This window comes from Scardinius erythrophthalmus, assembly GCF_964197995.2.
Source record: "Scardinius erythrophthalmus genome assembly, chromosome: 8".
NCBI classification, from domain to species: domain Eukaryota; kingdom Metazoa; phylum Chordata; class Actinopteri; order Cypriniformes; family Leuciscidae; genus Scardinius; species Scardinius erythrophthalmus.
Window position 1 is genome coordinate 19,442,751 of NC_138228.1, and position 13,324 is coordinate 19,456,074.

Below are 13,324 nucleotides of genomic sequence, written 5' to 3' on the forward strand. Positions count from 1 at the left end.
ACCAACTTTTATACGTTCTCACGCCTGGCAAAAGAATGGCTCTTGTCAAATCAAATTTGCACCCACATGTGACCGGATGTATGTATGTATGTGTGTCTGTGTGTGCGTAAGTGTCTCAAGTCTTCTTATTCACACCTTTCATTTACTATGGTCTACTCTGATAGACCTCCGAACACACAGTGTGTGTTCGGAGGTCTATCAGAGTAGACCATAGTAAATGAAAGGTGTGAATAAGAAGACTTGATTTTTTTATTTTATTTTTTTTATTGGTCAATGTAAATCTCAGTATACATGAGGTATATATATGAGGTATATATATATATATACAAATATATATGATATATTTTATTATAACATCAGCCTGCCCAGGGACTGCGGGTGGAAATTAGCTCTTGAGCTAAAACCTGGTACTATGCATCTCTCCCCTTGAGGTTAATGTTTATTGTACGCTGTCCCTGTTTCTCTAAAAAAAAAAAAAAATTATGCTTTTTATCTCCAGAAAGATCTTTCTTCCTCCCCATGTTGCATGAGAACTGTGACTTGCTTAATAATGGGGATTGTGGAACAACCTCTTTAAGTGGGTTTTCCATTTACCTAAAAAGACCTGGCAAGCTATTTAACAAACCTGTCTGAGAGTGATACTAGTAAAGATAAAAAGATAGGCCATACACTTTCTTTGAAAAACTAAAATCTGAATGTTTATTGTACTGAAAAATCCTACTTGATATGTCACTTGCATAATTTGAAACACAGTGTAGCCTATATAAATATAGATATTTTTTACATAAAAGTACATATAAATCTATAAATATGGTTTGGAAGTACTCTGGAAATCCAGAGATCTTGCGAGAGCACAATTTGAATTTGCTCAGCGAGTCACTCTGGCATTGAGTAATGATGCTCATTAACTATGCCCTTGTAGCCGAGCTGCACCAATCACATCGGGTTATCTGATATAGGCGGGCCGGAGGCGAGCTAAACAGATGAAGACGAAGTCTGAAATGGCTTTGGCCACTACAATCAACGAGTTAGACTTGGCTTTTTATCTAAAAGAGGAACGGAAGACGGCGCTCGAATCGTTCCTTTGCAAGAACTGCTGTGACTGCTATGTTGCTCGGAACTGCACCTAAGAATTTCACCCACTGTTGCACTTGTGTATATGGTTGTGTGACAATAAAGTGATTTGATTTGATTAGAGAAGGACGTTTTTGCTGTTTTGCCGACTTGATACGGCAAGAGTCTTATCTAGTTAGCTCCGCTCTGGATACGTCACCCCGTGTATTGTTGTGATTGGTCGTAGTGTTATCCAATTGCATGCAGTGAGATTTTCAAATGCATGCTTGGTGCCTCCCTCGAGTTGGGCAATTTTCATTACTCAATCCCAAACGCTTAAAGGGATACTTCAGGATTTAGCATTAAGCTTTGTATTAGTAGAAAACCTGTAGTATTTTCGAATTACCGTGCTTTCCACCCTCATATCCCCCTGAGACGAGAGATTTATGTATTTTTTGTCTGGAAAAAATCCTCCGATGACGCAAAAATCGTAATTTTGCGTCATTGGAGGATTTTCTGGCCAGAGGCTAAAGACTACAGCCAGTAGGAGGGGCTGTCCCGCATGTTTTCAACCTGCCCATAGAGGGTGGGATCTCATTCACAGAATGTACACAAAATCAGCCGTCTTTCTTTGGAAGCTAAGCTAGCAGGCTCTTGTTCTGTGAGGAAAGCTGAGTAGTAAGGGTTACCATCCTCCTTTTCCAGGACTTGTCTGGCGGGCGAGATCGTTCAAAATGTCCGGGATTCAGCTTTTGCGTTCTGCGGTCGCCATTCATTGCTTACATGCACACCTCTTGTTTCAATCTAACTGAATTTATTCCGATTGGTGAATCTGAATGTAGTGTTTACATGAACGCTAAACAAGTGATCGGTTGATGTGAGTTTTATAGGAGAACTCCGGTCAATTTTAACATTGAGCTCATTTTATTGTACATTTGGAGTGCTGTCAATACAGAGAACAACTACAAAAATCGGTGTTGCCTACACCGATTTATTCTATTTTTAAAATTTGCACTCTGTTGACTTAAATGGGGCAAGTACTAAACCTGCTTTTAGGCTCTTAACATCCTTGATGTGTCATTACAAGTGCACAGCTAATGTGAGTGATTCCTTCAGAGTGAACACGAGTGGATCTGACTGCAGTAGATGTAAAAGATATGTATAAAAATTATGTTATTTAAGCCAGCGCAAATACCTGTTTACATCCTGTTTTTCGGTTGAAGTCCAAAGTAGTCGATTGCCGAGTTCACGCGCGTGATCATAGGTAACTAAACCTATGCGCGTGAACTCGGCAATCGATTACTCTGGACTTCAACCGAAAACAGGATGTAAACAGGTATTTGCGCTGGCTTAAATAACATCATTTTTATACATATCTTTTACATCTACTGCAGTCAGATCCACTCGTGTTCACTCAGAAGGAATCATTCACATTTTCTGTGCACTTGTAATGACACATCAAGGATGTTAAGAGGCTAAAAGCAGGTTTAGTACTTGCCCCATTGAAGTCAACAGGGTGCAAATTTTAAAAATAGAATAACTCGGTGTAGGCAACACCGATTTTTGTCGTTGTTCTCTGTATTGACAGCACTCCAAATGTACAAAAAAATGAGCTCAATGTTAAAATTGACCACAGTTAAAATTCTCCTTTAACATTGCTAAGAAAATTACCGCACCTCCGTGAGAGATACGAGACGGCGCGTCTCAGTAATGACGCCACCGGCCTTGCGCCGTTCTCCCGCGGCCGTCAGCCTCGTCCTGCTCGTCACAGTAAACATGATGAATGGCGACTGTAGAACGCAAAAGCCGAATCCCGGACATTTTGGGCGATCTCGAAATCCCAGGCAGACTCGTCACGGAGACTCACTGGTTGCCTAACCTTGTTGTTTTCAACTGCGCTCTCTAACCGGTAGGCGTGGCTTGGGAGTGGCCTCCTTGGGCAGCGAAGCAAGTGCATTCTGGGAGTTGTTGTCTTTCATCCACATAAGCCAAAAATGCATTTTCTGGCTTTTCCCAGACTAGAAAGCTCCAAATTAAAAAAATTCTTCACATTTCTTCTACATAAATGACCTATTTTAAATACACATTCATCTTTCCAGAGGTGAAGAATCCCTTTAATCTTTCGGATTTGGGCCTGGATTTCCAAGCTAGTTTGGAAGCAGTTTGCCTTCAGAAATCGGATAAAGGCAATATCAAAGAGGAAATCAACAGGAAATAACCTCTGACTGAAATAGTTAAAGTTACATTTCCACAGAAATATATCACAATTTATACTCTAAAATACTTTATTCTGATTGGTTAGTTGCCGCATCTGTCAAATATTTTTGTATAATGCCTATATAAGCAGTGTTTTCACTCATTCATGGTCAAGTCTTGTATGTTCAATGTTACACTGTAACTCTATGCCCTTGAGTCCTGGTTTCCCGCATCTTAGTCTCGATCTTCTGCCTGTTGTCCTGGATTTCCCTGTTTGCCAGTGTTTTCTTCCCTGGTGTTTATTGTCAGGATTATCTGCTCAGTGTTTTGACCAATTGCTTGATACATGGATTATGATCCTGGATTGCTCAATAAAAGCTGCTTGTGGATCCTTAATTATACGAGTTATAGCTATATAGAGTTATAGCACTTTGTAACAAATTTATGCAAACCAAAGTTTAAAACGCGTTCTGCGGCAAGACCTAAACACATGTAGGTGAATCAAAGCCTTTTAAATTGACTTAATTATCCTGCTTTATTGCATTCAGTGTCTATTTCTGATTTAATTACAATGACCTGTCATAGTTTAATCAATCCCTCCACAGTTTTATAATGAACCTGAAAGATTAATAACGTTGTTTTTTGCTCCATTGCTTTGGCAAAGCATTTGTCAATCGAAAAGAAAAGAAAATCGCGAAATAGCCTAGTTTTCTTATCACACTGCAAAGGCTGTAATCTAATTAAATAGGTTGAGGCTGGTTTTAGAGTGAAGCGCATTGTTTACGCAAGCAGCTCATGAGTCATGATTCACATCTCTGTGGATTTTCTCACTATGCAAAGTGAGACAGCTTATTGTTACTTAGCCAGTGATTGCAGTTCACATGAAGGCAATGTGCACCTTTTTTTGTTTTACTCATGACAGGGTTTATTCAATTCTTAATGATTAATGACAGATCACTCCTCACTAATGAGTTTGTTCTACTGTTTTTGCTTTTGGAAAATTCCAAGTATATTTGCTTGTTCTCAATCTTTTGATTGAGATATACTTAAAAGTATAATTAAGTATTCAAAGTATACTTGGCTTGTTTTGATCGGGTAGCCTATTAAATATACTTTTTTTACATAGTTTTCATATGAAGACCTCCGATGCAAAGGCCTCTAAAAGCCACCTCTGTCAAAAATGACATAATAATATTGAGTGAATGCTCTCCGCACATAGTATACGTTCATCAAATACTTTCACTTCAAACACACTAAATCCCAGCCTCAGTCCATTCAGAAATGCCGGTACTTGGGTAGAAACCTATACATAGGAGCCTGATAAAAATGTTAATATTAAACAAAAAATTGTTTAGATGGACTTAGAGGTTTTTGCATCTGAAGTCTTCATATACAGTCTTATGAAACTTACATTGTTTGAAAATATTGATTAGAATATTGATATAAAACAGGTATGTTTCTAATTCTGTGTATTTGAATTTTTGTGTAGGCTAGTCCACTGGCAGTGTATAGGAATTTACTTTAATTCTACTTTCCCCCACCATTGACTGAATTTTCCAGCTACCCATGTTTTCACTGTTATACGGTAGGGGACGCTATATGACACATCTTCTAGTACAGAATCTCAGGAGAAGAAACACAGGAGAAGAAGAAGCTGAAACAAGAGAGGAGATTGCTCACTCAAATGTAACGTGATTATCAAACATTAAACAGCGTGTAAATCAAAACTGCTTAATGTTACCAAATGAAATGAAGCGTAACCCATGAAGAGAAAACGACTGTGAAGCTTTGGGGGTGTTGGACTTAATCTACTTCATCTGTGTTTTGATCATCGTTCTGAATCTGATCAAGGTGTAGTCTTTGACAAAAATGTGATTTTTCTCAACTTTTTTTGTTTAAAACGTTGCCTTTCTTTATGATACTTACCGACATTAAAGTGTTGAAAAATGATGCATGAAGCTAATAAAATGTTTTTAAAATTAGTTAAAGTACAGTTAAAGGTATTTTTGAAGTATAAAGGGCTGCCAACTCTCACGCATTGAGCGTGAGACTCACGCAATTGACACTTTTCACACGCTCTCACGCCACACATCCATTTTCTCACGCACAGAAAAATTGCGGAGCAAAGAGGTACTTTTAATATTAAACTAATTCTCAGCTCTTAGATTCCGTCAATTTTATTACGAAATTCAGACAAAAATACGTTTGGCGCTTGTAAATGTGACGTGACAGATCGCTGAGCGCCTCAGTTCAAGAGCAGGTGAACCGATCATCTGTTACTTTTTTATTTAAAGATGCAGTACAACTTACCGAAAGTATATATAATATCGACCAATTGGTGTTTTTCAACCACGGAAAAAGGTCAGTATAACAGCAGGAGAACAATTATGTCACATAACGTTACATTTACCTCAGGAAAGCCATTTAATGACCATCTATGTTAACTAAATAGAAAAAATAGCTAGAGAGGAGATTTTGCTGAGCACTATATTACATATTTATTATATTTTTACTTATGTCATTAAATAATTGTTATTATAACAAAAACTACATTATATTTAATTTAATTTGTTATTTTTAACCTTTAATAATACCAGCAGATTGGGCCCTCTAAATACAATTTAAAATAAACATGTATCCAAATTAGTCAATATTGAATCAAAATCGGAATCAAATCACAAGAATGGAATTGAAATCTTGAAATTTTTGTCAAGCAATAATAAAAACTGTATCCTACCAGTCATTGTACAATGTAAACATTGTAACATGTTGTCACTAAACTTCATAAAATTCTATTTAGTTACCAAATGTTTTGACAATCACAATTACACTTATTGTGATGCAATATTTGTTTTGACATATCCCCACCCCCACCCCCCGAAAAAAAAAATCTCACTCCAAGCTAAACTCAAAAGTTGGCAGCCCTGAAAAACATTTGAACATAGTAGTATACTGCAAGTGCAAAGATATTATATAAATAGTAAACTATAAGTGTAATTTTATGTTCACTTAAAGAAAACTTACAAGTATACTTGCAGTATAAACTACTAAACTAGTAGTTTACTGAGAGTAGCCTAGCCCTGCATTTCAGTGTGTACTTTCATAAACTAAAAAATGTAATACTTGTATTAAAATAGTAAACTAGGCTACTAGTATACTTACAAGTTCACTTGTAGTACAGATGCATTACAAATGAGAAACCTAGTTGTGTACTTAAAGTTTACTCGTACACTTAAACGTGTACTTTTATATAGCCTACTAAAAGTGGGCCAATTTAGTCCCAAGCAGTTTTGAAATAGTACACTTACAAGTTTACTACAAGTACACATTGATATTAGTGTACTTATATACTTGAACATTACTTAAGTATACTTCTTTTTCATAAACCCCACCCCATTCCATTCAATTTCTAATCTAAAATTAAATCTTTGCACTGTGAATGATGGGTATGTAGCTGTGGGTGGCATTTAATGACAGCATCACTTCTGTATGGTTGCATTTTTCAGTATTGCTTAAGTGCACTGGTTTAATTAAGTATAATCATCTCAAAACACCTGACTAAAAAGAAAGATAAATGACAGTCCTTTCTCAAGAAATGAAACTAATATATTTTAGAATGCTGTATACTAACATATGACAGCCGGCACGTGTCAATGGAATGTGGCATGATTCATGATAGTGTTATGTTAGGGAAGGTCATACATATTTTTTAATCAAATGCATTTTTGGGTATCACTTTACAATATATGTGCTGTCACAGATCACAGAGGATGCAGACAAGGTTGGTAAGGTAATGGGTTTATTTGCAGATAACGGAGATGCAGACAGATGGTGAGTAATAGTAACACAGAACAACAGTGATTGCTTAGCTGGAATGGTAAAGTCTTTCTCTTTCATTCTCTAGGCAGATGCAGGATGGACTGAAGGCAGAACAGGATGCAAGAAGGACGGACCGGAGAGGATTTCAGCAGGTAGGTATCCAGGTGAGCGATCGGGAGTCTGTGAGTCATGTATAGACGAGACCAGACACTGAATGAAGGGAGACTGTGGGTTTTGTAGGGAGTGCTGGTAATGGGACACAGGTGACGGTGCTCAGTAATCAGGGGAGAGTGAATGGGTGACGTGATGACTGGGCGGAGAGAGAGAACGATTGGGCGGAGGTGAAGGAGAGCGTGGTGGTGAAGATGGAATCCTGACATGTGCACTAATATGCATTAATTTAAAACCCACACGGCCCCACAGTGGGTTAGCCCATGCAGGGCCCATAGCTGTTTTTCACTGTGGGGCCACCATGAGGGTTTACTGTGGGCAACCCACCATAACAGTACAGTTAAATCATTGTTTTAAGATTAGAAGCTCAGGGTTAATGAAACTATTTTAACGATCCTGTAAAATGTCATAAATGTTATTTCATTCAACAGTCCATCCCATACTTAACTAAAACTGCACACAGTCAACAAGATAGCAAGACAAGTATCTTTACCTGTTTGCTTGTAGCAGCTGTTCCCAGACAGACTGATAAAGTCAGACAGACCAGTACATTACAGTAGTTTAAACACCATTAGACTATTAGACCTCAATAAATCACAGCACTTATATATTAATACATTAATAAATAACATAATAACATTATAGCAATGCATTATAGCAATTGTGTGTAATCAGATAATTGGTGCTGCTCTGTGTAAGTATTCTGTTGGAACCACTGCCTGACACATTCTCAGTGTTTGCATTGTAGATTTGTCATAGACATTTACAAAAACTTTCTTTGCACCATATAAATAACTATTTTCATAAACATTTTGCTTATGTTGTGTTAATATTTTGGGAATCAATTTTTTTAAATGAGATGTTCCTCACCCCCTGAACAAATACTGTATTTGAAGTGTTGTTTGTCCTCTCTCTTTACAGTATTTATTGCCATCTAATCCTGATTGCAGAATTGAGCTCCAACCCCAGTTAAGCAAACCTGAACCAGTTGATTGAGGTCTTCAGGATCAGCAGAAACTACAGACAGGCTGGAGCTAAACTCCTCCTTGACCAGGACTGGGCACCACTGCTGTAAGTGATCGATCTAGTCATGTTCAGAACATTTTGCAGGGGATCTATCTCAGCTCTGGCCCTTGAGGACCATTGTCCTGCAGACTTTAGCACCAACCCTGGTCCAGCACACCTGAACAAGCTAATCAAGCTCTTTTGGTTAAAAGAGCAAGTGAGATTGATCAGGTCTGGACATAAACTGCAAGACTACAAGTGCACTTCGAGGACCAGAGTTGAGAACTCCTGACATATTAATTAGTTAATAAGTTTTATTTTTATCAATTTTTCAATTTTTATTTGTATAGATTTATGTAATATTTGACTAATATTCAGTTGTCTTCTCTCTTTTTCCTTAGTTGTGATGTGTGTCAAACAGCTAAATAAACCCAAAAGAGCCACTCAGGCACATGTCACTCTTTTTCTGTGAGTGACCTGTGACCTCTTTTTCTGTGTAAGTACATTTTTGACTGTCAGATACATTCTCTGTATTTGTTTGAAATAAAAATGACATATTCAGGCTGCAAGTTAAAGCTATAAATGATTTCTTGATAAAGACATTGTTCTTCATGTTGTTCCAAACATGTATTATTTACTTTTTACTGTGGAATGCAAAAGAGGATATTTATACAATGAAAATCCCACTAGATCCCATTGACTTTTTATTGAGTCATTTTTCAAAATATCATCTTCCACAGAAGAAATCATGCAGGTTTGGAATGACATGAGTGTGAGTAGAAGTTGACAAAATTATTCTTTGCATTGTGTTTGCAACTATTTTTTCCGGAACTCTAAAATATTCTTTGTTCCCTGAGGTGGAGATGTCCTAACCCTTGGGAAAACACAAGTGTATAAATTACACTTGGAACAACCCTTGTTTTTTTTTTTATGTTAACATTTCAATTGTTGTTGTTTTTTTCTCACTTTAGATGCTGACAAAAAACAGCCAGGCCGCAGCATCCAGAGGGGTTGATCCTGATCCTGTTAAATCCTGATCCTGTTAAATCATAATTCAAGAGACTGGGATGGTGGAAGGAGCAGTAGTGCAGCAGATTAGTAAAAAAATCGTTCACTTTGGTATAGAAGCATGAAATTTGGCACAGATACTCTCTAAGGGCCACTATTTTGGAAAAAGGCGTTGGCCACTCAAAAATTCAATATGGCGGCCATTTTTCAAAATGGCCACCATTGCTATTCAATGCTTATTATATCAATTATTCAGTGATCCAAGCATAAAATTTGATACTCTCTATAGGATAATGCTCTCTAAAAATATACTCTCTAAAGGACATTAATAGAAAAAGATGCTTGTCCCTCAAAAATTCAAGATGGACGCCATTTTTAAAGATGGCCACCGTTCCTGTCGAATATTAATTATTTCAAGTGTTCAGATGGTGATGCAAGCATAAGATTAGGCAGAAATACTCTTCAAGGAACACTCTTTTGGAAAAAGGTATGTGCCACTCAAAAATTCAGGATGGCCACCATTTTCAAGATGGCCACCATTTCTGTCAATTAGTCATAATGTCTGCTTTGTCTGCCTCCTCTCCTTTGACCTGTTGAGCTTAGTTAAACTTGCCAGGGATCCCCGCCGACATAGGTCTCAGGTTCATTGGAGTACACAAGCCTCTCCAACACGGCAAGGTGTATTCCGCAGAGAGGAAGTGCCACTGTTAGAAAAGGATACACTGCTGGTGCAGGTTGCACATATAGTGGGGAGAACAAGTATTTGATACACTGCTGATTTTGAAGGTTTTCCTACTTACAAAGCATGTAGAGGTCTGTAATTTTTATCATAGGTACATTTCAACTGTGAGAGACGGAATCCAGAAAAAATCCAGAAAATCACATTGTATGATTTTTAAATAATTAATTTGCATTTTATTGCATGACATAAGTATTTGATCACCTACCAACCAGTAAGAATTCCGGCTCTCACAGACCTGTTAGTTTTTCTTTAAGAAGCCCTCCTGTTCTCCACTCATTACCTGTATTAACTGCACCTGTTTGAACGTGTTACCTGTATAAAAGACATCTGTCCACACACTCAATCAAACAGACTCCAACCTCTCCACAATGGCCAAGACCAGAGAGCTGTGTAAGGACATCAGGGATAAAATTGTAGACCTGCACAAGGCTGGGATGGGCTACAGGACAATAGGTAAGCAGCTTGGTGAGAAGGCAACAACTGTTGGTGCAATTATTAGAAAATGGAAGAAGTTCAAGATGATGGTCAATCTCCCTCGGTCTTGGGCACCATGCAAGATCTCACCTCGTGGGGCATCAATGATCTTGAGGAAGGTGAGGGATCAGCCCAGAACTACACGGCAGGACCTGGTCAATGACCTGAAGAGAGCTGGGACAACATAGTCTCAAAGAAAACCATTAGTAACACACTACGCTGTCATGGATTAAAATCCTGCAGTGCACGCAAGGTCCCCCTGCTCAAGCCAGCACAAGTCCAGGCCTGTCTGAAGTTTGCCAATGACCATCTGGATGATCCAGAGGAGGAATGGGAGAAGGTCATGTGGTCTGATGAGACAAAAATAGAGCTTTTTGGTCTAAACTCCACTCGCCGTGTTTGGAGGAAGAAGAAGGATGAGAACAACCCCAAGAACACCATCCCAACCGTGAAGCATGGAGGTGGAAACATCATTCTTTGGGGATGGTTTTCTGCAAAGGGGACAGGACGACTGCACCGTATTAAGGAGAGGATGACCGGGGCCATGTATCGCGAGATCTTGGCCAACAACCTCCTTCCCTCAGTAAGAGCATTGAAGATGGGTCGTGGCTGGGTCTTCCAGCATGACAACGACCCAAAACACACAGCCAGGGCAACTAAGGAGTGGCTCCGTAAGAAGCATCTCAAGGTCCTGGAGTGGCCTAGCCAGTCTCCAGACCTGAACAAAATAGAAGATCTTTGTAGGGAGCTGAAAGTCCATATTGCCCAGCAACAGCCCTGAAACCTGAAGGATCTGGAGAAGGTCTGTATGGAGGAGTGGGCCAGAATCCCTGCTGCAGTGTGTGCAAACCTGGTCAAGTACTACAGGAAACGTATGATCTCTGTAATTGCAAACAAAGGTTTCTGTACCAGATATTAAGTTCTGCTTTTCTGATGTATCAAATACTTATGTCTTGCAATATAATGCAAATGAATTACTTAAAAATCATACAAAGTCACTCACAGTTGAAGAGTCCCTATGATACAAATTACAGACTTCTACATGCTTTGTAAGTGGGAAAACCTGCAAAATCAGCAGTGTATCAAATACTTGTTCTCCCCACTGTATCTGTGAGACGGAAGGCGGAAGGACCATCAGAATTGAGACGGTTTCAACAATATAGGTGACCAGTTCAGAAAGAGCCATAGGAAAGATGGCTGGTTGAATCTTTTCACTCTGTGACTCTTTCTCAAGCCTTCTGAGGTGGAGTTTTTCTCTGTTGTAAAGATGAATGAGACACAAATTATGGTATTTCAGCTCCTGTGCAATGGCATCAGCACCACTTAGTTGAGACAATAATTTAGAATCATTCAGTGTTTGTGCACATTCATGTAGTCTGTCATTCAATTGCAGTGTCATTACCTGACGTAGGTCAGATTCAGGAGATATGTTATCACAAATAAAGCAAACCTGATCATCTAGTCTTTTCTGCATCATGGTTGCTTTGTTTGGCCTTCATCTGTCTCACTACATTGAGCATCGAATTGTATGGGATACAACTAGGTACAGGTAACCTACACCTAGCGCGATCATTCATCCAGTGCCATTTAAGTCCTGTGTGATCTGTACACCTTCCAGGTAAGCATACATTAACAAGTCATGTATTGCCCCGCTTACCCTTGGCTCGGCTCTTCTGCGCTGGCACAACCTGTCAATTCAGGTGCGGCTATCTAACTACGTCTATTACTAGCTAATTGATGAGGGGCTGTTAGGCAGCATTTGGGACACTAAACTTAGCTATACTATTACTACTAGTCAAGAACTACAGTGTAAGTAAAACTAGATCAGCTGACACTGAACCCCATGCTGAGTTCCACAGCAGTGAAGTCACCAGTGTGCCCTGGTTGTGTAATGACGTTCACTCTATTAAACAAAACCTTCCTTAACACATTAAATTGAGCTCTGACAGAAATGGTGGCCATCTTGAAAATGGTCGCCATCTTGAATTTGAGCAGCACGCATTTTTTTCCATGATAATGTTCCTTGAAGAATATTTGTACCAAATTTCATGAGAGCATCACCATTTGAAAAAAAAGATGTAAGGATTAAAGAAAAAATGGCGGCCATCTTGAAAAATGGTAGCCATCTTGAATTTTTGAGGGACAAGCACCGTTTTCCAAAAAAACATTCTGAAGAGAATATTTTCACAAAATATTATGCCTATATCACTGTTTGACATAATGAGAATTTGACAGAAATAGCGGCCATCTTGAAAAAAATGGCCGCCATTTTGAATTTTTGGGTGGCCAACGCCTTTTTCCCAAAAAGTAACACTTAAAGAGTATCTGTGCCAAATTTCATGCTTTTATACCAATTTGAACGATTCTCTTGAAATATGCCATTAATCTGCTGCACTACAGAAGAACCAGAAGACTGGAGATCTGGCAAAGATCTACTGGTAACCGAGGGTATTTTTTCTTCTTTTTTTTTTTTACTCAAAATCTATTTCAAATAAATGCTGCTCTTTTGACAGTTCTGTTCAAACGTTCCTGAATTTTTTTTCACGATTTACCTGCTGACGACTGGATGCTGGCTACTGAAAATTAATTTTTAACATCCCAGGAATAATTACTTTGTAAAATAGATTAAAACAGAAAACAGTTATTTTAAGTTGCGACAATATTTCAGAATATTACTCTTTTTAATGTATTTATTAAATAAATGCAGCTTTGATGAGATGAAGGGATTTCTTTCAAAAGTATTAAAAAAATCTTACTGACCCTAAACTTTTGAACGATAATGTTTTTTATTGTGTATATATATTTTACATGACTGTGAATAAATTAAATTATTTGAAACATATGACGTCTAATGTA